The sequence below is a fragment of the Anser anser genome (assembly GCF_964211835.1).
Source record: "Anser anser genome assembly, chromosome: 1".
NCBI lineage: Eukaryota > Metazoa > Chordata > Aves > Anseriformes > Anatidae > Anser > Anser anser.
The window spans coordinates 23,884,898-23,908,147 of NC_139720.1; the positions used below are offsets into that span (position 1 = coordinate 23,884,898).

Genomic DNA, 23,250 nt, shown 5'->3' on the forward strand with positions numbered 1-23,250 from the left:
GAAGTCTTTTCAAAAAAAAAAAAAAAGTGGAAGACTTTATCAACATAAGTTTTAAGGATAAGAGTCAAAATGTGGATACAAAATTTACATTTTGAGCCCTTTCTATCTTTTACAGACATGTGTCAGTTACCATAATTAATCAAATTTCAGTTTTAGGAGTCCTGCACATTTTTTTGCATGGAAGTTTGACACTGCCGTCACGGTGACTGGAAGGATTTTGACAGCTTTCAGTGGGAGTGGACTTCATCCCTTGTGAAGCCCGATTCCCCAGCAGGTGTGGATATCATCTACATGCAATTCGCATGACACAGTTCCTGCATTTCTGTTCCACTTCTCTTTTCAATTTTGCTTCTCAAAATATGCAGCATGTTGCCATCCCCGATGAATGTTCTAATGAAACTAAAGGCCCAGGAGCTGAGTGCCCTTGGGGGAATTCAGGTGGTAAAGGAAGGCAAGAGAAGCTCCATATTCTGTGTCGTCTGTTGTTGTCACAAAGGCATAGCCTGAGGAGATAAACAAACATTGCCAGCTCTTATTTCATAAGTTCTGGGAAATCTAATATCAGGCCTGCCTCTGTGATCTACACATTTTAGGAAACTGTTGTAAGTCATGGAATTCTGACTGCAGTTTTTCCTATGCTTCCTTCAGTTGCCAACTAAGCAGAACTGGTTTGGGGCTGCACTTCGGAGTACGCATCCTATTTCTGGACATCAGTTTTCTCCATCTGCTCTACCTTGTTGTAGAAGTGAGTCACTGCTACTGAAGTCTATATTGTAACAAGATAAGAACATGATATATGTGATGTAGAGAAGCAATATTTCATTCTACCAGCCAGAAACTCATGTAGATAAAGACAAGACCAGGCTGTAAATGGCATGTTTTCTTTTATTTTACATGGATTTAAATATAACAGAAACCTTTTTTTTTATTATTTTAATAGGCACAGATTCTTTTTTATATTTAGAATACAAGAGATCATGATGCAGAATATTAAAAAAAAATATTAAAATCTGTGTTATTCATATAAAAGCAATACACTCAGGAAACTAGAAAAGCATTTTACCATCTATAGAAATGCCACCTTCTTCTTAGTCCCAGGAGTTACAAGTAAATCTGTGTTCATGTTGCCTTAACTGAATGCTAGTTAAGTCTAGGTTGTTTTCTAATAAAGAGTGATTTTCTTGGTAGCAGAAACATGTAGTAGTCTTTACTTCAGAAATCCAGTCTTTTAAACTAAGGACTTTTCCCTCAATGCTGAGCTCTCTGTGAGCTCCCACTCTCTGTGAGAAACAAGCATATGTCCCATTTGATTAACATAGATCACTCTGATAGATGCAGAGATGACCAGAAAATCTGAGATTATTTCAACAACCTGTGTCTGAAGATCTGGAAAAAGGTTAGGTTTTACTTTGCTGAAGAGCTCCGTGAGACTTATTCCAGATTCCCCATGCAGTAGGAAAATGCAGAACCATTCCAGTCCTAAACAAATCTAAAGAGAACCAATACTCAAGCCTTCACCAGCCACATCCAGTGAGGGTTAAAGAAGGAGCCACGTTTTCTACAGTCACATCTAAGGTGCAGCCAGTCCTGGCAGATTTCAAGATAATCTTGCTTATCTGCTGAGAGAGAATCCTTACAAAAACACAAATCTCAGGAGGAACTAATAAGCTCCTGTTTTCAAGAACTGCTATTTACCCAAAATCCTAGCAGAAACTAGATTTGATGTCATTATTAGCACATACAGTTATACTATCCTTGGAATAGCAGAGCTTTGACTTTCTTTCCAGGAGGCTCGCCTTTACTGAATGTCAAAACTTGTGTGAATAAGGATCTCAAGCATGGTGTTTTGATAAGATGGTGGTGCAACACTTCTGTCCAATATTACCTTAGGAAAGAACTTAAATCTTAATCTTCTGCAATGTGTGTTAATAAGTGATAATTAGATGTTCCAATTCATGCCACATTTCTCCTTTTCCACCCTCTCAAAACAGCTACAAAAAATCCCAAAGAATCAGAACAAAAGTCTATAACAACAGTTAACATCTCACTTTAAAACACAGAGGAAGTCACACATAGTTGAGACTTTGTTTCCCATAGAAAGTCCATCTGTGAAAACTCATCTTGAGCACTGAGTAATCATCCCCATTATTTAAATTCACAAGTTCACATAGCAGAGACAAGCCACAATATTTCTGAATTTGCTACAGGTTTGAATCTTTTTTTTTTTTTAATTTTAACTGGGCCTGTTTTCAGAAAATCCTGCATTTAAGCGGGAATCCTGTAGAAAAAGATAAAAGATAAGTTAATGGTAAGGATAAAAGATAAATTAAGATTTAAATGTAATTCTGTAGTTTTCTTAAGATGGTACTCCTCAGACTTCCAGCAGTGAAGCACAAGGTGGAAGTATACACTCAAAGATAAATCTGTAGTTTGCTCTGTTATTCTCAAGACAATAAACAAGGTGATTAAATTATTCAAGGTCAGCATAAATTAATCTGTCATAAGTGAGAGTACTAAGGCTTAGATAGGTACTTTAGCTTTAATCCCCTCTACGTGAAAATAAGAATAACAGAAACAAACATCTAACGGATTAAATGGCCAATTCCCTTTGATTTCAATACAGTATACAATTACAATGAATGTGCCATGCAATCTGTACAGAGTTTATATGCTGTATCTAATAGGTTTTTTTTTCTGTAAATTTAACCATCATTTCAGCGAGTTAGGCGCCTGAATTATGCCAAGGCAAACCTATTTTGCACTTGACTGTCAATCTGATATGCAGCAAGGCCCCAGCCTGGGATTAAGAGCAACATCCAGACATCTGGAACTGGCTGAATGATGAAGAAAAATCCTTGTCTGTAAGATCAAGCAGCAGAAATGGGCAAGAAGGTACAGCATTACCCTTCAGCTGCCTCCAGGCTAACGTGAGGAAAATGGTTTAGTTCTGAATAAATTAGGATGGTTGAGACAACGGCTGCCTACATGAGATCAGAATTTCTGATTTAATTTGAAACACTAACTTAACCTTGCTGTTGTTTGGATCTGTTCGTTCAGAACAGAATTTCTGATTTAATTTGAAATGCCTACTTAACCTTGCTGTTACTTGGATCTGTTCCTCATAACTGGCTACACATGCAGATGGGGTTTGCCTGATTGGATCTAGATGAAGGAACAAGACCATGAATTTTACAGCCTCTTCACCGTATGACTGTAATCAGGTGCCAGCTTCAAACATCTGTCCTTTTCCAAGATGACAGTAAATGGGAGCAAAAAGAGAAGATATCTTTATCGACATAAAGCCAGTGAGAAATGTGGTACAGGATTTTAATACTAGACATTACCACAAATGGAGCTTCTGAATTACCTGAAATTCAGAATCAGTATCAGATTTCCCATTTCAGAGTGATTTATGGAACAGCCTAGGAGGGTCATCAGCAGCCAGTAATGTCAAAGCAGTTTTTCCGTATGTCCTGGTCTCATTCACAGCTTTTCAATAACCTTGGATGCCTCTGCTAAAAGACTAGATGTACTGAAAATTGTACACTGTTTCAAGTATTAGTGAGACACATGCAGATATTTAGCTGATGGTTAAATGGTTATTAATCTTTTGTTTATGTGAAAGAGCACGTTATCCTCATATCTTATGCCAACAAATACTGTTAAATATCAAATCACAGAGAGTATTATTATTATTATAGTTATCTACATGCTTAGTAACCTATCAAAACCTTTAACAACTTAGATAATTAAGAATTTGTTTTAGATGCTTTTTAGGTATTTTTAGGCATTTTTTGTATTTAGATGCCTATACAGGTATTTTCAAAACTTTTTTTCCTTGCAATGTATGCCTTCATCCATCTGATTTGTTGTAGGAATGTTCTAGCACAGAAGAGGCACCCATCAAAATCTCAAGGCCCTTGCAGTGTAATTCCCTAGAAGACACCCAGCTCAATGCAAGGCCTGTGGAAACCAAGGGAAGCTTAATATTGACTCCATACAGCTTTGGCTTAGACTATCAAAAGCATTGACTAAAATATTTCCATGTTTATCAGCTTTCCTCTGATTTTTAGTTCCATATATTATTATTTTCATGTGCAATTACTAAGAAACATTTAAGCTCAAAAGACATGAAATAATCATGAACTGTACTATGATAAAAGAAAGTATTAGTTATACTTAAAAACATTCATTCTCATGTATGTACAGAGATTAGTAAACTTTGTCACTATCATTTAGTGAGTAAAATAACATAAACTGGTCTCTAATCCTCTGCAGAGAAAAAGCCTACAGCTAGAACAATTTGTTTCACTCTGAGTTTCACTCTATTCACTTATTATGAGATGCTGCATTATGTTCTACATGCCATGTGTGATGGTTTTAACCAGGCAGCTGCTGAGAGCAAAGGCACAGGTTTTGGGGCCTATTTAGGTGCATAACTCCTACTGTAATCCATAAAATAATTTTGTCACCATAACACTTAGTTTTGGCATGCCTAAATCTTAAGGGCATTGACACCAGAGAGGAATCCACAGTCTGAAGTTTAAGCAGTTTGATTTTTTATTGGATTTTCTATGACAGTTAAATCCCAATGAGTTTTCAAATACCAGCACGTCACCTGAGGATTGTGAAATATAGGCAACAGGAAACACAAAGAGAATAAAACAGAAATCCAAAAAGTAATAAAACTGAAACCAGAAACACTCCTTACAGGAGCATAGGAGAGACGTGGTCTGATTGTAGAGGTGCAGCTGATAGGATTTGATACCAGCTCTCATATAACCTGAATATTGTATTGTGTGCAGTAGTACTGCACACAGTACTAGCACTAGTACTGTGTGCAGTTCTGGGCACCACAGTACAAAAAGGACATTAAACTGTTGGAGAGTGTCCAGAGGAGGGCAACGTAGATGGTGAAGAGCCTAGAGGGGAAGACATGAGGAACGGCTGAGGTCACTGGGCCTGTTCAGCCTGGAGAAGAGGAGGCTGAGGGGGGACCTCATCGCAGTCTACAACTTCCTCGTGAGGGGGAGTGGAGAGGCAGGTGACATATTCTCCGTTATCACCAGTGATAGGACCCATGGGAATGGTGTTAAGCTGAGGCAGGGGAAGTTTAGGCTGGACATCAGGAAGAGGTTCTTCACCGAAAGGGTGGTTGCACACTGGAACAGGCTCCCCAGTGAAGTAGTCACTGCACCAAGTCTGTCTGAATTTAAGAAGCGATTGGACTGTGCACTTAGTCACATGGTCTAAACTTTTGGGCAGACCTGTGCGGTGCCAGGAGTTGGACTTGATGATCCTTATGGGTCCCTTCCAACTCGGGATATTCTATGATTCTATTCTACGATTCTATGAATGTCTGGCCTCAAAAGGAAAGGTATGCTAGCAGAAGAGTCATAAGCTGGTTCAGCTTTTCCATTGAGAACAGAGTCAGCGTGTGTGGGAGGTAACCTGCTGTGGTTTGAGAAGTACCTCATCACTGTACCACCCAGCAGCTGATCACTAGCACACTACAGTGTGTGCTAATTTGTCCTTACAAAATCATCTGGGCTGCCCATACCATTTAAAAAGAGAGATTGAAACTTGGTAGATACTTCTGAAATAGCTGAAAATCAGGTTTTGTTGGATTGGTCTGTGCTTTGTTGGTTGCCTTACTAGGCTGTAATAATCAAGAATTATAATTCTCAATGAAACTTGGATTTTGAGGTCTTCCTCTGAATATATAATAACAGGAGAGCACTTGAAAACTTATTTGTGTTGTTGGGGGAAAAACAGACAAACAAATAAAGAAAACTTGTATCTCTCAAAGGAAGGAAGCAGTACATCAAAGCTGTTTTGTAATTCCATGGAAAAGTATTGTACCTCTGACTAACAAGGAAACACAGCCCAGATCCAAACCAGGACTTAGATGCCTGGCTTAAAACTGAGGTGGGATATAGGCATCTCTGACCAAACTGCCATCTCTAACACCTACTGCTCAAGTGTGACTTCAAAAACAGCTAAACCCTACTGCTAAACCCTAAAGTCATCCTCAGGAGGTGCCCCTATCCCCACCAAATGTGTTCGCTTCTAACTTGTCCCAGTTCAATGGATATATTGGGTGGGAGAAATCTGGGCCTGGAGAGCTGGATCCATGCCAGGATACTACAGAATATAGTAACATTTATATAAGATGCACTAATGCAGTGTAGGCAGGTACAACTTTACCATATAGAATAATAGAATCATAGAATATCCTGAGATGGAAGGGACCCATAGGGATCACCAAGTCCAACTCCTGACTCCACACAGGGTCACCTCAAAATCAGACCATGTGTCTGAAAGCACTGTCCAAATGCTTCTTGAACTCCAGCAGGGCTGGTGCTGTGACTGCTGCCCTGGGGAGCCTGACCCAGTGCCCGACCACCCTCTGGGTGAAGAACCTTTCCCCAACACCCAGCCTGACCCTCCCCTGTCCCAGCTCCATGCTGTTTTTGTATCCTGTTAGCATGTCCTTCAGTCCTACAGCACAAGCAGGATGCTAAATGAGTCCTTTTACACCTTTCCTCAAAAATTCTACAAGAATCAGAACTTTGATTTTTACAAACCACATTTTTCTGAAAAAGCCATTCCATCAAAAATATATATATATATCTATCAGAAGATTTCTACTTTTCCTATCAAGAATGTGCTTAAAAAACTTTTTTTTGAAAGATATAGTCTGAATTTCATTTATGTATTTTTTTCTTTTAAAGAAGGATCATTCTAAACTCAATTTATTTCTTATTCATTGGCTGTGGTCTAGTCCCCGTCTCCCTTAATTTAAAAGGAATTTAAAATATTTCATTCTGCAAAGGAGTTCAAGGAGTTCTGTAAAAACAAAACAAAAAAAAATTCTTACATGCCTTCAAGAGCTCTTTTAAGATAGTGTTTGTTTTACAATAATTTGTTTAACATAGCTATTATGACAATAACTCACTGAGGTTAGATATGAGGATAATAGCATATGTTTGAAGAATTAAAAGGTGCCAAGAGGTGCAAAACCATAAAGCTCTAAGTCTGACGATCCTTAAAATTCTGGAACAAAATGGATAATATAAGCCAGTGGGAGTTACTGCTTCATTGCCTGGATCAAAAAAAAAAAAAAAAAAAAAAGTAGGGAACTCATCTTAGGTCTCATAGGTCCTTTATTGGTTTTGCAGCTATTTGTCTTATTTTTTTCAACTACAGAGATTCTAATATAAAGACAATTACCTCACGTATACTTTATGTGTGCATATGAATGTTTATATATATATTACCAGTAACCAAACAGTTTGTAATTGCCTCACTCAAGTAAATTCTCCTTCGGAAATACTTAACCCCTGGAAACTAACCACTCTATTTTTTTTTTCTTTTTTTCAGCCTGAAAAATATGCAATAGGTAAGCAGCCCACATTAATGAACTAATTCGGGATAACTTACATGTAACTAATGTAAGTGACTGTCAGGAGATTTTATACAGAAAATATAACCTAGGGGAGGTGCAGAATTTTGCAAAGGGCCTTATCAATCTGCACTCCCTAGAAAACATTGCAGCTTGTAGATGTAGAAAGGATCTATGATGTATGCTAGAAATGCAGGTGCTGACAGCATGGCTGCATGGCAAGAGCATGGGGGTCTGGAGCTGATGGAGATGCTCCAGGGGCTTGCCTGTGTCACTTGACCCAGCTGGGAGGAAGTTCAACCCTCCTTTTCACATGGACTCTGACAGACGTCATGGCTGAATATTCACAAAAATTGGCTGAAGTAATTGAATTTGCCGAGGACAACTGAACACTTACCTTCAGCCGTTTATTCTCATGATGGCTGGGTTTTTTTACTATCTGCCAGGAGAAAAGTGGCCCAGGAACACCCACTTCACACAGCTCTGAGGACAAAGCCTTTTCTCCTGGCAAAAAAAATGTGGCTGTCTAAAGGCTCCAGGAGACAATGGGGCTTCAGACATAAATCTTTGAGTTTAATGAGGCTAAGTCTGACATCACATGACACAAAGCCTCTCCACTTGATCTAAACAGCCTGCTTCACTTTACTTGCCCACGCAGAGACACAGATAGAGTTCTCGTAACCAGACAAATTGCTGGGCAGCACTGGTATACCTAATCTGGTCTGACTGGTGTGCAGGTCAGGCCCTAGCATATTTCCTGGTGTTTTATCCAACTGGAGAGGAATCTGACCACGATGACAAATACTGAGGAACTGTCTCCCAGAATGCCAGGTATTAGCCATGGACTTCCTTCCCTACCGCTGGGTTGCCCATAAGCCTCACAAGGCCTGGTTGAACCAGGAAGAATTGCGTGTTGCATGGTCATCCTGGCTGGGGGACAGCCGAGTGATTAAGTAGTCAGCTCTGCTCTACTGACTCCTCAGAACTGGTGCAGTTAAGGTCTGTTAATAGGGTAAAATGAAGATCTCACACATTGCATTTAAATCAGGCACAGGCTTACTTCTGACAAAGTTAAACTCATCTCTCTCCAAATAACAATGCCTGCAGCTCCCAAAGCAGCACTCTCTCCAATAGTGTTAATAAGATCTCGCTACATCGAAAAGAGTAAAGACATCACTGTCAGGGTAATTCAGCATTTCACAGCCTTTCTAAAGCAATTCAATGGTTATTTATGTGGCAGTCCTTTAGAGTGCACTTTCTTTTCATAGTGGTTCCTATAAACTGTTTTTTATTGTGTTTCAAGGTTTGTTGTCTAGAGTAGAAAGATTATTAAACATAAGCTGATCCTTGCAGGCTTAGGTATTACCTGAGATATCTGAAAATAAGCAAGTGACAAACACTGGGAAAAGAGTGCATTTTAATTCACTTTGATGCAAAAAGCAATTGCAATTATTTGATATCTCATTATTACTAGAAACAACTAAAATCCTTTAATTAAAGTGGGATTTTTAACATGAGAATTCCCAAAAGCATTCAATCGGCTCTGTTTTTGCTGATAAGAGAAGAAGAGAGCCATTCTGCCATGTCAATCAGCTATTTTCCAGTCCCACTCCAATTTGAAAGCTGTGATTCCAAAAGCATGCATTGTTCATGCTGCTTTCCCTAGGAACTCACAGTTTCTTATAAAAACCCTAGAAAATGTTACCATAAATAGACACACGCTATAGGAGGGTGAATGCTGGCATTGTGCAACATTAAATGAAAGAGAAAATGTGGCTCTTGATAACTCTTAAGAATTTCAGTTTGTTTTCATGCTCTTTTTATGTTTGTTTCAGAAAGATGTCTTTCACTATACTTTTCCCTCAAATTGCAGGCTCTAAGAGAAGGGTATTAGCTGCATGGATGTTTATCCTTAATTTGACCGGTGATTAAGAATCAGCAACAAGTAAATTACGATGCCACAAGCACTGAAGATGAAAGACCATTGATATGCAAGTGACTCCCTAGACACCACTGTAGATTTAAGGGAGATTGAGGGCCACATCACATGAAGAATCAAAGTAGAAAATCTTCAGAGGAATTGGCTGCCTAAGGGGGAAAAGAGGTGGAAACTGGGCATGAAATGGTGAAGGGGTTACACACCAGCCTGCAGCAGTTCTTGATGCCCATCTATCTTCTTGCAATGCTAAGGAAGGGCAAGCTGGATAAAACCAGCAAAGCAGGTGCCTATGTCTCCTTCAAGTCTGTCTAGGAATGAGATGAGCAAATAACTCTTCAGCTTTGCAGCAGGCGCCCCTCTGAAAGATTCAGTTATCTTCACCCTCATCAATCCACATCTTTCAGAGTTAGGTCAAGAAAGTGGTCAGGTATAGGAAAGGAAGCTCCCTAGCTCAAAAGCAAAACCCAGAGAAAATGCAGTGTAGACAGCCAGAGGTACAAAATAGCATTTTCTGTCATCACTGTGTTTTGTCCATATGTGAACTGCATTGTTTCCAGTCTGCCACTTGATTGAGCTGTCACACGTGGTAAATCAATAATACAGACTGTGCATGACCACAGAATGTATAAAAATAGCATGTCTTACTCCTCTCCCCCAACCCCACTCAGATATGCAATGGCCTGCTCATGTCGTGGGACCCTCTCCCACTTCCCCCATGCCCAACATACAACATGGACTTCGTCCCACAAGACACAAAGTGGCCCAAAGCCAGGTCTTCAGCCAAGAACAGGCACATGCCTTCCACCTGGAGTGAGGGGGTGATGGCAATGCTATGGGAGTAGTGGGACCTACTAGGAGAGTGAGATAATTCCTCCCAGAAAAGCTGCCAGCTTTGGATTCTGTACCTGGGCTGAAAGACTGAACTCAGCCTTTGAGAACTGAATACAGCTCACTTGCTAAACTGAAATACAGAATTTGAGACCTGCTGGTAGAGCAGCCAGTGTCTACCAAGGACAGATAGGTTATGTTGCTTGTTCACAGGAAAATTCTGTCTTCATTCAATTTCTAGGAGGATATCCAGAACCAAGTAAAGAAGGGCTAGGTTAAGACATTTGTTTTAAAAACATTTGTGTGTGTGTGTGTTTTCAGCTGATATGACAAGTACTCCTTGCTTCTGGTGCACTGTTTGTCTATTCTGAGGTAGGCATGGGAATAAATTGCATGTTTTTGAGATGGAGCCATGTGTCCATGACTCCTGGTTTCAATACCTAAGCTGAGTAAGTTGCTTAGCTGTAACACTGAGCAAGTTGCTAAAATCTCTGCCTCAGTTTCCTTTGTATAAAAGGGGCAGCTATCTGGGAATTAGTTAGTGATTGCATACTTGAGCAGAAGAAAGTACATCGGGGGGATTAATGTATTAACTGCATCCTACATACTACATCAGATTGCTGAAATCCTTTTAATCCATTCAAATGCGTGTTTGAGTATAGCACAGTGCTGAAATAAAGCTTAAAAGAATAAAGAAAAAAAGGGTATTTGAATCTGCATTTTTTCTTCAGAACATTGAGCTCTTCAAGCATGTGGACAATTAACATGAACCAGCAGAGCTGGAGCTGGTTGGAGGTTTTCCATCCCAATGTACCATCTGCAAGAACGGTTGCATAAATGCAACCCACATTGTTCCAGCAAGAGCTTATGACAGAGAGAAAAAAATAAAGGTTCATCTCCATAACCTAGTCAACTATACACAAATACAGGCAAAATGTAACCTTGATATGTCATGAAGAAAATCCTTATGGATTCATTCACCATAAATTCAGAAAAGTGCAAAATGTTTTCACTGCTTCCAAGGGATTTCTTAATGCTGGTGGAAGGATACAGGGCTGCACTGCCATCCCAGAGCCAGGGAAGTTCATTGTTCCCCAAAACTTCACTCTTTAGGCAGGAACCAGAGCAGTTCTGAACACGGAAATTGTAATTGTGGCAGTCAGGGTATAAACAGTATCCCTGCAGGCTCTTTGGTCTGCTTTTCATTCCTAATGCAATTGTTTCCTTCATAAAAGCTTTTTGCACTTTTTTCAAAGGAAAATCTGACTTAATGTTCAACATCAGCTGCTGAAAAATTCCCTTCCATTTGAGAAATGACTTTCCTGGCCTTTCTCCTGTAAACAACTTTTGCATCCCAGTCACGGTCCCACTGAGGGCTCCGGTGCTCCCAGTCTATGGCCACTAATCCATGGAAGTCCTTAGCTGGGGTGGAATAGTTAATGTCACAGCTGCCTTTCTCCAGATGAGTTTGCAAACTGAAGTTCTGTGATCAGCTGCCACTAACAGGGATTTCCTGTGATGTGTACCGAGGATAATAGCCAAGCTTATTAAAATAAAATATGGTCACGTTCTGCCCTCTTGCTTTAGCTAATGGGCTCCCAGTTATACGGAACATTTTCAGGTTCAGCACTACGCTGTACCTCAGGGAGCACAGGTCTCGGTGCGTTCCAGGCAGCTATAAAACATTTCCTCTCCAAAACTGGTGGTCAGACTGGTTTCACGGCAGGAGAAGCCTGGATGAGTGATATGCACAGTTGGGTCAGGGGCTGAAATGTGAATGATGAATAATAGTATCCCATTTTCAGGCACTATTTTCAAGACTTAAGGGACAACATGACACGGATCTTCCAGTTTGTCTGTAAAACGTAATAGAAAAGGCATTAATAATTATTCCATATACATATATATGAACTTGCATCAGCCATATCTAAGGTATCTGCCATGCTAACACTGAAGAAACAAAGCGGGTGCAAGCTAAACCAAAAAAGGGGTAGATTTTCAGAGTAGTACCTCAGTGTAGGTCTGTGTATCAGCCCACAGTAGCTTGTCTCATCAGTCCAGGTCTTACTGAAATCACTGAGGAGGCTGCCATCACTGCAGTGGGCCCCAGGGTGCCTTAATGGCTGTGGCTGCAGTAGATTAAAAGGTTGATAAAGAAGCAGTTTCCTTATTCTTCAAGCTCTCTTAGTAATAATAAAAGCAACTATAAAATCAAACCTTAGCTTTTATCACCGTCTTCATAGTTTGTGAACATCCCTGACCTGCCTAGTACGGTGCCAGCCAGAGATACTCCAAATAGCTCTAAACAAGCACACATATTTCACTCCCATAGTGCAGTACCATAAAGGGATACAAGTTCAGACCCCTGACAAAAATAAAGCAGATCCATGAAAGCCTGCTCTGAGCTATTTATTAGCCTGGCTGCACTCTCACGTTGAGCTAGCACCTTCCAGACCAGCTCTGGTAGCCCTGCACAGCACCTCATTGTGCAATGTGGACTTTGATGCCAAAGCCTGTGACCACTGCTATGAGCAGAATCATTAGTCACAAGGTCCCTGCTGATTATGTGTCAGTCAAGCAGAAAAGAAACCAGACAAAGAGCAAAAATATATATATTTATATGTAAGAGGGAGGGAGGGAAAGAGTGAGAAAGAGAGAGATGACCATGAAGATGGTCATCAACTTGCCCACCACAAAAAAAATCAGCTTCTGACCAGTGGCATGCCTGAACTTGGTTGAATGAGTGAGCCTGAGTTTTATACACAAGGGCATAGAAACCACTAAGAGCTTAAAACATTTGTTATATCTGTACAATAACAGATTGGTAAACAGTAATAGAGTCTTCAGCTGTGTTCTCCTTTGCTCACATAGTAAGTGACCTCTTATAAAGACATTCCCACGTACAATGAGGGTGTGTGCCTGTCTGTGAGGATAGCACTGCCACAGCTTCCTCTGCTTTGCTCTCACCAGTACAGAAATCACCCACTTGGTCTTATGCACCCTCCAACCTCAGGCTTCCCCTGCCTTCAAAACCTTGGGGATATCCCATGTAGCCATATAACCAACTCTGAGGGACGATCATGGATTTGTATTTGAGTCCTACTTGTTGCTCTTCTTCCTCAGTCCTTGCCTACCTGTTCATTTCTCCTGGGACCGTGACACACTGGAGGTGAGAACCATGGGTTTTATGTGGGCAGCCAGACTGCTACATATACTAAGGGGAATTGCAAGTGTATTCCTACCAGGCATCTGTGTTATCCTTCCTTTATCTCAAACCGCAAAAGCAATCAGATATATCCATCCACCTGGGATAGCTTTATGGGCCTTCTCACACTCCTATTTATTTGCTATTTCAGGGTAGGACTAGAAAGACTTAATCTCAGGTACCCGGAAAAAAAAAAAAAAAAAAAAAAAAGCACATTAACATCCAAACAGCCAACCTAGGTATTTTTAATAGATGCTTTTAGGAGATAGGCATATAGACATTGACTGTGACATCAGAGAGATCAGAAATGTCCTAGCTGCTCCTTTTCCTTGTGCTGACCATGCAGGCAGTCCCCAGGACACGGCAGTGCAGTGCAGACACTGCAGAACTCAACATTTCGCTAGAGAAGCCTCACCTCTGGAGACTTGCAGTGCATTTAGTGCAGAGGAGGCCCGGGTTTTCAAAACCACTATCCATATATCCACAAGTAGCATGGTGGCATTAATGGGCCTTTTTGAATATAGCTTTAATGAAAATTAGCCCAATTTGCTGAGTATCTTCTCTGAAAGCATATACCATACCAAGAACTCAAAGCGTGCCCTGTGTGCTCCCCTCTGCCAGCAGAGACCTCCCCGTGCCGGAGCATCGTCGCTGAGCCGTGCTTCTGCAGTTCTCAGAGAATCGGAGCTGTAAAAAATCCTGCCAGAGGGCAGCACATCCCTACAATTAATTTTGTCTTGAATTGCAGCACGCGCTTTTAAATTGCAGTGTGTTAAGTTGCCCCTTTGAGATCTGTGCCACTGTCCTGGCCCCCTGCTCCCGCATCTGTCACAGGCTGGATCGGGGAGGTGCTAACAGCAGGGCTGGGCACATCCCTGGGGCGATTTGCCCCAGGATTCAGGGAGGGCTTCCCACACAGGGCCTGTCTGCATTGATTTTCACATGCAAAGGCACAGCAAGCAGTAGAAAAAAAATGCCATGGGGGACTCGCACGGAAAGATATTTCTGGCTGCTCTATTGTTAAAGAGGAAACATTTACCACTTTATATTCCTGTGTGAGGGCAAATTGCTGAGTTCTGACTTCATTCCACTCGATGCGTTGAGCCATCACACAAGCACACACATGCTCCAGCTGGGAGCACTCTGAAGTCACTTGTTTGCAGCTTGCCAAAAGGAATTCCTGTGCCCAGGCTCTGCTCAGGATTTTTTCCTTTAGCCAGGTTTTTCAAATCTGCTTTTAGTAGTCCAGGATGACAGCACACGCTAAAATGTTCTACTCCTGATTTTGCTAAGTATGTCTTTCATATGTATCTGTCAAAAGAGACAAAAAAACAGGATGAGCATATCCTGTTATACCCCTTCTGCTAATTACATTTTTCTGTAAACCAAGTCAGTACAGAGGCAGTCCATGCTGTTGTCCAGCTGACCCTGAGAATGCACAGTGGGCAGCAATTCCCAGCAAAGAGAAGAAAGTGGAAACCATATGTCTTTATTAGACAGCACGCAGCTCTAGCTGGGACCAAGCAAAACCAGCTTAAAACAGATGGTTCAGATCTGAGCGGATATAGAGGGTATTACTTAAACCAGATATTTAAACCACAGAATACTGCTGAAAAAAAAAAAAATAAAGAATTGACTAAATGGTAAAGAAAAGACTAAGCATTCATCAGATTATGCAAAGCCCGTATCCCTCTCCCCCAGTCCAGTTAGAGCTGAGGAATGTACTTTCAAACCTTGGTATTTATCTTGTAACAAAAATCCTACTTCAGAGATGTTACGCTATTCTTATTGAGGGATTAGAAAAGTCACAGATGATAAATAAAGACAATGATCTTTTCTCCTTTCTGGCTAACATTGTTACACAAGATGACATTGACTCAGCACAACCCTGATGGTCTTAAAACAGGCTGTCTCAACAGGCCAGCCAGTCAACAAATACTCTTATCAAAGACGTGCATAGTTTATAAAACAAGAATTTTCACACCCACAGAGATCCAATAAAATCCCTGGATTTTTACAGAATAATCCTTTTGTTGACTTTTTATCAGCAAAGCTAAAGCTGATGCACTCAGAAGTCTGATGAGCTGGAACAAGTTTTGTCCAGCTTAAGGCATGCTGCTAGAAGTGAATCTTGCTTCCTGTGCCAGATCTGCATTTGGAGGCAATATGCTTGGAGACTGCACAGATGCCCAGAGGCTGGTGACAGGAGAGATGACCCTGAAAGAACAGGAGGGTTTATTACTGTTATCCTCTACCTTCCCTCACAGGGATAGGGGCTCGTTAGACCAGTGCATCCATTAGCCATTTGCCTGGATAAGATTTTGCAGAGCATCTCTGTTGTTAGCAAATGCAGGGGACTATGCAGCATAATGAATAATAAAAATGAAGCAGGATCTCACCTCACTGCTGCCTGACTAACTCAGTGATGCTCGTGACTGATTGTAGCTGAGACTCAAGCCCTTTTAGTACAGTGTTTCACTGATTCTGACGAAGGTGCTGAATCCTGAGCAGCATGAACTGTCATGGGACATTTTATAGTGTTTCAAACCCTGGGCAAGGCACCCTGAAAATGCTACAAATGAAAGTCTGAATCTGTTGCAGAAAAGGTATTTTCCATAGCACCTGTGAGGAATAAGCTGAACAATGCATCAAAAGCTGTAAGTCAGCATTTTAACATACCTATGGCATGTTGGTATACAGATACTGATAGCAACTTTGCAGTCAAGTTTAACCTGTTATGAGGAAAGATTGAGACTACTGGACAGAGGAGAGCAGAGTTTAGCAAAACAAGGCCCAAGTCTGTGTGGGGCTCATGAGGAGTCACCTGGCCTCTGTTATCTCAGCTCTTTTTGCCACCATAGTGGAGTTTTGCCGTTATCTATGTAAGACTGCTTGTAGTCTGGTGGTCTGCTAGATATCTAGAGTCCTGAATATGGAAAATGAAGAAAATTGATCAAGTGCCCTTATGCCATTTACTTTTCCTCTGGTTCATGCTGCACAGATGTCTCTCGTCTGGAGACAATCACACCTGACAGTAGCCCAGCCTGGGAGATTAGGCTCATGCTTAGCCCTAGCAAAGAGGCAGCTGGTTTGACGGATTGATTTAATGGCCCACTGAAACATCCATAAAATCAGTCTTAATGCTTGGCTTTGTGTTCCATGATGCTCTAGATACCAGTGACGGTCGATTTCTGATATACACTGAAATAATCAAAGGGCTTCTTTGGCCTAGGTCCAGCCTGGCAAGGTTCCCAGTGCTCCATACCACAATTTTCCCCATTTTAAGCCCAAAGGTTTTCCAGTAACTCTCTTTTCCAAAGAGAGTAGCCTTTGCACTGGGAGCTAGAGTCAGGATACTTATGTTATAGAATAAACATAATGGCCTGAATCCTGGAATAGCCTGACTGGTCTGCAGTCTTATCACCCTGCCTTCATGCGATAGTGTATTAGAAAACTGTAAGGATTACACTATGTGCAAAGCAAAGGAGGTTTACATTCTTTGAGGGTACATCAGCCACGAGACATGAAGCCTGTGGTCAGGAGTTAGCTTAATCTCTGACTCCCAGGATGCCCAGCTTTCCTGCCACACTGCTCATTTATCTGTAGTTCAAAATACTCACACCGCGCAGACCCAGGTTTAGCAGATGTTCTTGGAGGATACAGCACAGCATAGGCAGCCCCCTGACTTAAGGATGCAGTAAAAACACTGTGGAAGACCATTTTAAGACATCACAACTGCTTGGGCTTTCCCTCTTCAGGGAGCTCCCTCACTTGCCAGAGCATATCATGTATCCACACAGTGCGGACAGAGAACAATTTTGGACCAGAAATGGTCTTTATGGTGTGTTATTGCCATCTTTTTTCCTGCATTTCTGAGGCTACTGAGAGAAAAGAGCAAATACCAACAGTTTTTTGCTGATTTACTATTATTACTCATAGCATTTTAAATTGTGTTGAACTGATTCCCTTAAGAAACAGTTTTCTTCTTTCCATTTTCCTGATTCAGTGGTATGGTAAATCCTAACCAAAAAAAAAAAAAAAAAAAAAGTTTTGCTGTTCTGAGCATATCTTCTCACAGAAATTAAACAAAAGGGTAGCCCGGCACAACAGCAGGGAGTTGACTTTCCTCCCACCAGCTTTCCCGCAAGCCCAGCAGAGTTGCTTTGCGTTTGCACCGGAATAAGACCGGCCCCCTGGACCGTGCAGAACAAACACCCACATGCTCGCAGCAGTGATTACAGCTCACACCCAGCACATTCGGGTGACATTCCTTTCTTCCCACTCCTACAGAATAACTGTAACGCAACAGCAAAAATAAAACAGGCATCCGATTCTTTCCCCAACCCCCCCACCGCTATTACATTAGAACTAAATGTTATTTTTGGAGGGAATACAACAATTCAGTGTTGTCAATCCCAGGGATTATTGCAATTATTTTAAGACAGGAATTGTGTAAACCCCGATAAGCCTCATGTATGGATTGGTTTCGAGCAGGAGACTTTGAACAAATCTAATGAGACTGACCAGTGGAGTGCTGGTGCAGCCTCTCGATCTAGCTCTCGTCTGCAGCCGTATGACCTGCTGCTTCGAAGGGAGCACAGAGAGGGGATTTGAAGGAATTGCTGCAGACTATCCTTGCAGCAGCTGGCGACTGCTAAGAACTAATGGACCGGTGCCAGCCTAAAAGGAAAAATCTGAGGATGAGGAAGGCAAATGTGAATATTTCACGTCTGGTTTTCACCTACTGCAAACGAATGATCGTGTACCATCTTAAATCAGATGGGGTTGTGCCCCTGTAAGAGTGGGGAAATCACAACAAAAATAATAAGAGATTGCATGCTGGAAAATCACGAATCAAGTACTCGCTATCAAAAGCAGGGTAATGACCACTCAAGTTAGCATCTTCACTGCAATCAGGTCAGTTTATTATCAGGATTTGATTCAAGTGTACTTGAAGCTGAGTATTGCTGCTGAGGTACAAATGCAGCAGTGGTACTCACAGATTGCTATTCCTTCCAAATCAAGATGCATCAGTACCTCAGCTGCTACAGAGGCCCAGGAAGAGTTTGTCTTATTTCTCCCTACTTCTAGGATAAATAGAAATGTTGTCCAAATTCCACAAAACAAAGTTCAATGCAGATATTTAAGAAAATAACACTTATCTGTGTATAAGTCCAAATTTTCCAAAGGGCTTCAGATCATGCTTGTGCAAATTAACCCCGTGTGATCAGCTTCGCTTACTCAAGGACTTTGCAGGATCTTTGTGCACGGCTCAGTTTCACCACGTTTGAAGAAGACCCTGTGACAGAGCAGCGAGGTGGCACGCACTGGCACTGCCTCCATCCCAAGCCCACCTCAGCCAGCTTGTACCCGGCCTGGGTGCAGTGCACCCGATGGCTCCCACTGCAGCCCAGTGAGGGTGACGAGGGGGCAGGAGGAAGATCAGAGGTGCCGCTGGATTCTCACACAGGGGAGTCCCACAGCAAACAGCCAACAGGCCTTGGGCCTTCTCCCAGCACGTGAACTGGCAAATGTCCTCCCCGTGGCCACTGAGCCGAGGCAGCCCAGCATGGTGATGGAGACGCCTGGCGTGAGCCTGTGTGTCTGCATGTCCATCGGGAACCATGGGCAGAAATGACAGGCTGATTCCCCCAGCATTAATACACGTATCGAAGATCACTTCCAATGTACATGGTGAGATGCATAAGCAGCCATACATGGGGGGGACAGCAGTGATAATTTGATTTGAAGGCAAATGTCAGCTTAGGAAAACCCGTACATCGTTGTCCTTACTGCAGTCAAGGGCTGACTTGTAGGTCCTGGAGGATTTCCATAGCATAACACCCTCCTACCAGAGGGAAATGGAACTGCAGCCAAAGTAAGGAGCAAGTTCAGTAAGGGATAAACTAAATACTTTTTGTTCTGTACCGAAAACCCAGGTTTTGAAGGAGCAATATAAAAAATGCTCTTAATAATCTGCAGTCTAATTGTCTGAGAAGTTTATTACTGGTGTGCAAACAAACATCGTTTTTCCAAAAGCTGCCCACAAATGTCAGACTGCTTGGCTATCTGAAGAGAAAAAGCAGAAGCAATACCCTGGGCTGCTTTGCTTCTCACAGATACAGGGCTTCTTAAATGAAAAACAGAAGAGTTTGTGCTGTAATGGAAAAATGAGAAAGGAGCTCTGCCTCTCTGAGAAAACAGGCTGCCAGTGTGATAAAATATCATGCTAGACAAAAAATAAATAAAATGTCTAAGAAGGCCACTTTTATTGCTGAAAGAGAAGCAGCCACACGAGAGGTCTAAAATATTGTCCTTTGAAATTACAGAAGTCTGCTTATTTTTAGCTTGTTAGATGCTGTCAGCTTCCTGTATAAACTCGGTTACATAATGGACATAATCTGCACCTCAGCAGGGACCATACGTGCCAAGCTATAAGGTTATGCAACCGCCTCCCAGTTTGTTCCCACAAGACAGAAAACAAAACCTCGCACCCGTCTTCGCTGTTCTGCTTCTTCTGGGGCAAAGTCAGACATACAGACACATACAGACACATATATCATAATATGCACGTGTGTATGTTCAGTCATGTGTACACATGTATGCATGTTCTTTTGTTTTCTTATTGCATGCTAAATGAGGTATTTCCTGAATCAGAAAAAAAATAATACATCGGAATTATTCTGGTGACATTAAACAAGGAATAAACTGGTATGCTGCAGCTATTAAATGCAGCAGAATTAAATCCCAAACTTTCTGAAGCTACCAAAAAGTTCCCCCCTCTTTTCTAATCTGACCTCCAAATGCTCCTTATTGTTGCCTGCAATGGTATGTGGAAAATGTGCAGTGCCTTTGCTGAGTGAGAACAAGCTAGTGGCTTTAATCTCATTAAACAGTGTGTGACATTGTTTTTCTTTGTAATTTTTTTTTTGAAGGACTGCATTTTCGTCTTTGAGAAGCTGTACTGTTCCCAGCCTGTATTGTTCTTCGAAGTGTACAAAACTATATCGTTTCCAACTTATTTTTAGAGTAACCTGTGTTTGCAAATACTCCCACTCTCTGAGCCCGGCACAGATTGACAGGAAATTACTTTTCCCGAAACGTAAACACAAAAGCAGTTGTGCCTGCCACAGTGTCTTAAGTGTATCAAAGTTTCTTTGGCAAAAATCTTTCATACGTCTTCTTATTACACATGATGTGTGATTTTAATTCACTTTCCATTAGTTGCTCAGAACATGCAACTGCATTTTACAGAGTACAATATACCCTGCTGAAGTAACGCTACCTATTTCTTGCTTTTCACATGGCTTTGCTACTGATCATTCAAGCTTTGTAATTCAAAGGTTGGTGCTAGCTACATTTCCAGACATGGAAAAGAGACAGCATACAGAAATAGAAAGCCCAGCATGGAACAGATGTATGCACAACGGCATTCATTCAACTTCAATGCAAGCACAGGATGAATTGAGTGTAGGAGATCACTGCCCTTCTGAAAAATAATTTGTCTACCTATTCATTTTTTATTTATTTTTGCTGATTACTAAGATTTCTGGGTGCACAAAGCAGGTGTCTTTATCACCAGAACAAACAGTGACCTAGTATTAATGAGATGACTTTGAAAACAAATGTTTCCATTGCTTTGCATGTACATTTACACAGTAGTGAGAGATAAAAAGGAATAAATTTCCCCAGCTTTCAAAATTTTGCAATATTAAATTGGCAAATTTAAGAAAAGCTGGAGATCTGACAGTTGTGCTTCTGTTGGTATTGTTTATTCTCTTACAAGAGGCAGAAGATTAGAGAACTCTACAGGTCAGCATTTTGGAAGAGTTACAGAAACTTATGGGGTCTGAGTACACAGCATCTTGAAGCAGAGGTGCTCCAGATCATATGCAGAAAATGATTGTTCCTATGATCTCAGGGAATCAAATCCCACCTCCCAGGATCAATTATTCTTTATGAGCTGGTTTTAAGGACATCATCATGTGGCTTAGAGCACAATTCTCTCCTGCTTCAAACTCTCCTTCCTCCAAATAATTCTATCACAGAGAGACATCAGATTGTGTATTTCCAAAGACTGGACTATACAACTGGGACAGAAAATAAATCTTTGTAAAATTATAGGTACCAGAATGATCAGGCAAGACCTACCACAACAATTGCAAATAGGTGTGATCAAAAATGCGTTTGAAAGTCTTTCTCTACTTGCAATTCATTATTTGTACTACAGTAGCATCTGGAGTTTGATTAGATCACAAGTACCATCAAAGAGAGAAGAGCCTTATTAAGAAATAAATTGGTAAGATTGTAACTACATAATACTGTGTGGAAGCATCAATGAAATTAAAAAAAAAAAAAAGATACAGCTCCCCTACCCTCCAGGTAGCTGGGATTTGCAAGAATGTCTATTCATTTGAATTTGATTTCAGTGTTCTGACCCATATTGTCAATTAGTCCACCCCTTATTTTGAAGACTATTATTAATTTAATGGTAATAGAGGATAAAAAAAATCTCATTACCAAGGTTATTACCATATTTCACATTTCTTCACATAAAAGGGAAAAGTAGAAATACAGCATATCAGTTAACACTTCACTGGATGGGTGCTGAGGCCTCTGATGAGCACAAAGTACACATGAAAGAAGGGATGGGAGCAGAGGGGTCTATGGACCCCCTTGCTTTCGTGGCAGCCAGCCAACAGGCCCTGCAGGGTGGTGCATCCTCTGTGGTCCTGCCAGGCATCAGGCTCCAGACAACCTTGCACAAGCCCATCCTGCACCTGCCCCAGTACAGGGCACAGTCAGGACCATGCTGTTTTTATACGTGACCTACAGCATATTCACCAGGGCTAAAGGGATGAAATGCATCCCAGTTTTGGTACTGCGTGTGTAGCTGGTGGTCACACATAGGAGCATGCAAGCTGTGGGAGCCCTTGCAGTCGCACAGCCTCTGCCCGTCCCAGTCAGCAGCACAGCTCAGCTGTCTCCTACCCTACCACTGACAGCTGCCATCGTACAGAGCTTCCAAGGACACTGCCGAATGGTAAATATTTTGTTCTAAAAAAAAAAAAAGGGGGGGGGGGGGCTTTAACTAGCTGAAATACAAAAAGTCTATATAATTACATTCACTTAAATGCATGGTTCCACCAAAAAATACCATGGAGCCCAGGCCAAATTCTGGTTTTGGTTTTACCCAGGGAACTCTGCTGAAGGCAACGTGGTGATGAGAGATCTTTGTATCTGGGATCCTTTGTATCTACTACCACAGACCTCATACACTCCTCCATGTGAAATGATAACCTAGACTGAGGAAGAGCCATTGGGCAAATTTACAACTGACATAAACTGACAGAACCCTATGGACTCAGTAAGCCAGTCAACTCTGATAGCGTATATACATCTCAGACTGACCTGGGATTACTTCCAATTCACCCACAGCGTTTTTACCGTTTGTATAAACACCCTAGTTTCAGTCTGAAGCCACAGTTAACAACTTTCAGTTTTCCTAAACTTTAATTCTAATCCCTCTTCTCTCACAGCAAAACGGGGAAGTTTTTTACCTTCATTTTTCTGTCATCTATTGCTATGGCATGCTGCAAAGTAAAAGATCAGTGGCAAATCTCTCCTGTAGTTTCTCAGCACAAGTCATTACAGAGTCATTACTCAAACACTATAGCTAACAATAAGTCTCTATTTAACTGAAGTCAGTCCCATTTCAGTGTCTGGATTTAAGGGGATCATTGTGGCCTTAAAATATTCACTGCAGGTCTGTTATGAGCTGGGTGAGTCTGAGCATCTGTTATGAGGCTGGAGTGAGTCAGACCATCATAGTTCACACCAGCTGTGAAACTGGTCTTGCCAAACCAAATAAAG

General features: G+C 41.4%; 1 protein-coding gene across 1 annotated transcript in view; it reads left to right on the forward strand.

The window, feature by feature from the left end:
- The window catches only part of POT1 (protection of telomeres 1), a 629,477-nt gene that overhangs the window by 527,707 nt on the left and 78,520 nt on the right, over positions 1 to 23,250 (forward strand). The gene's annotated exons all lie outside the window — the stretch shown is intronic.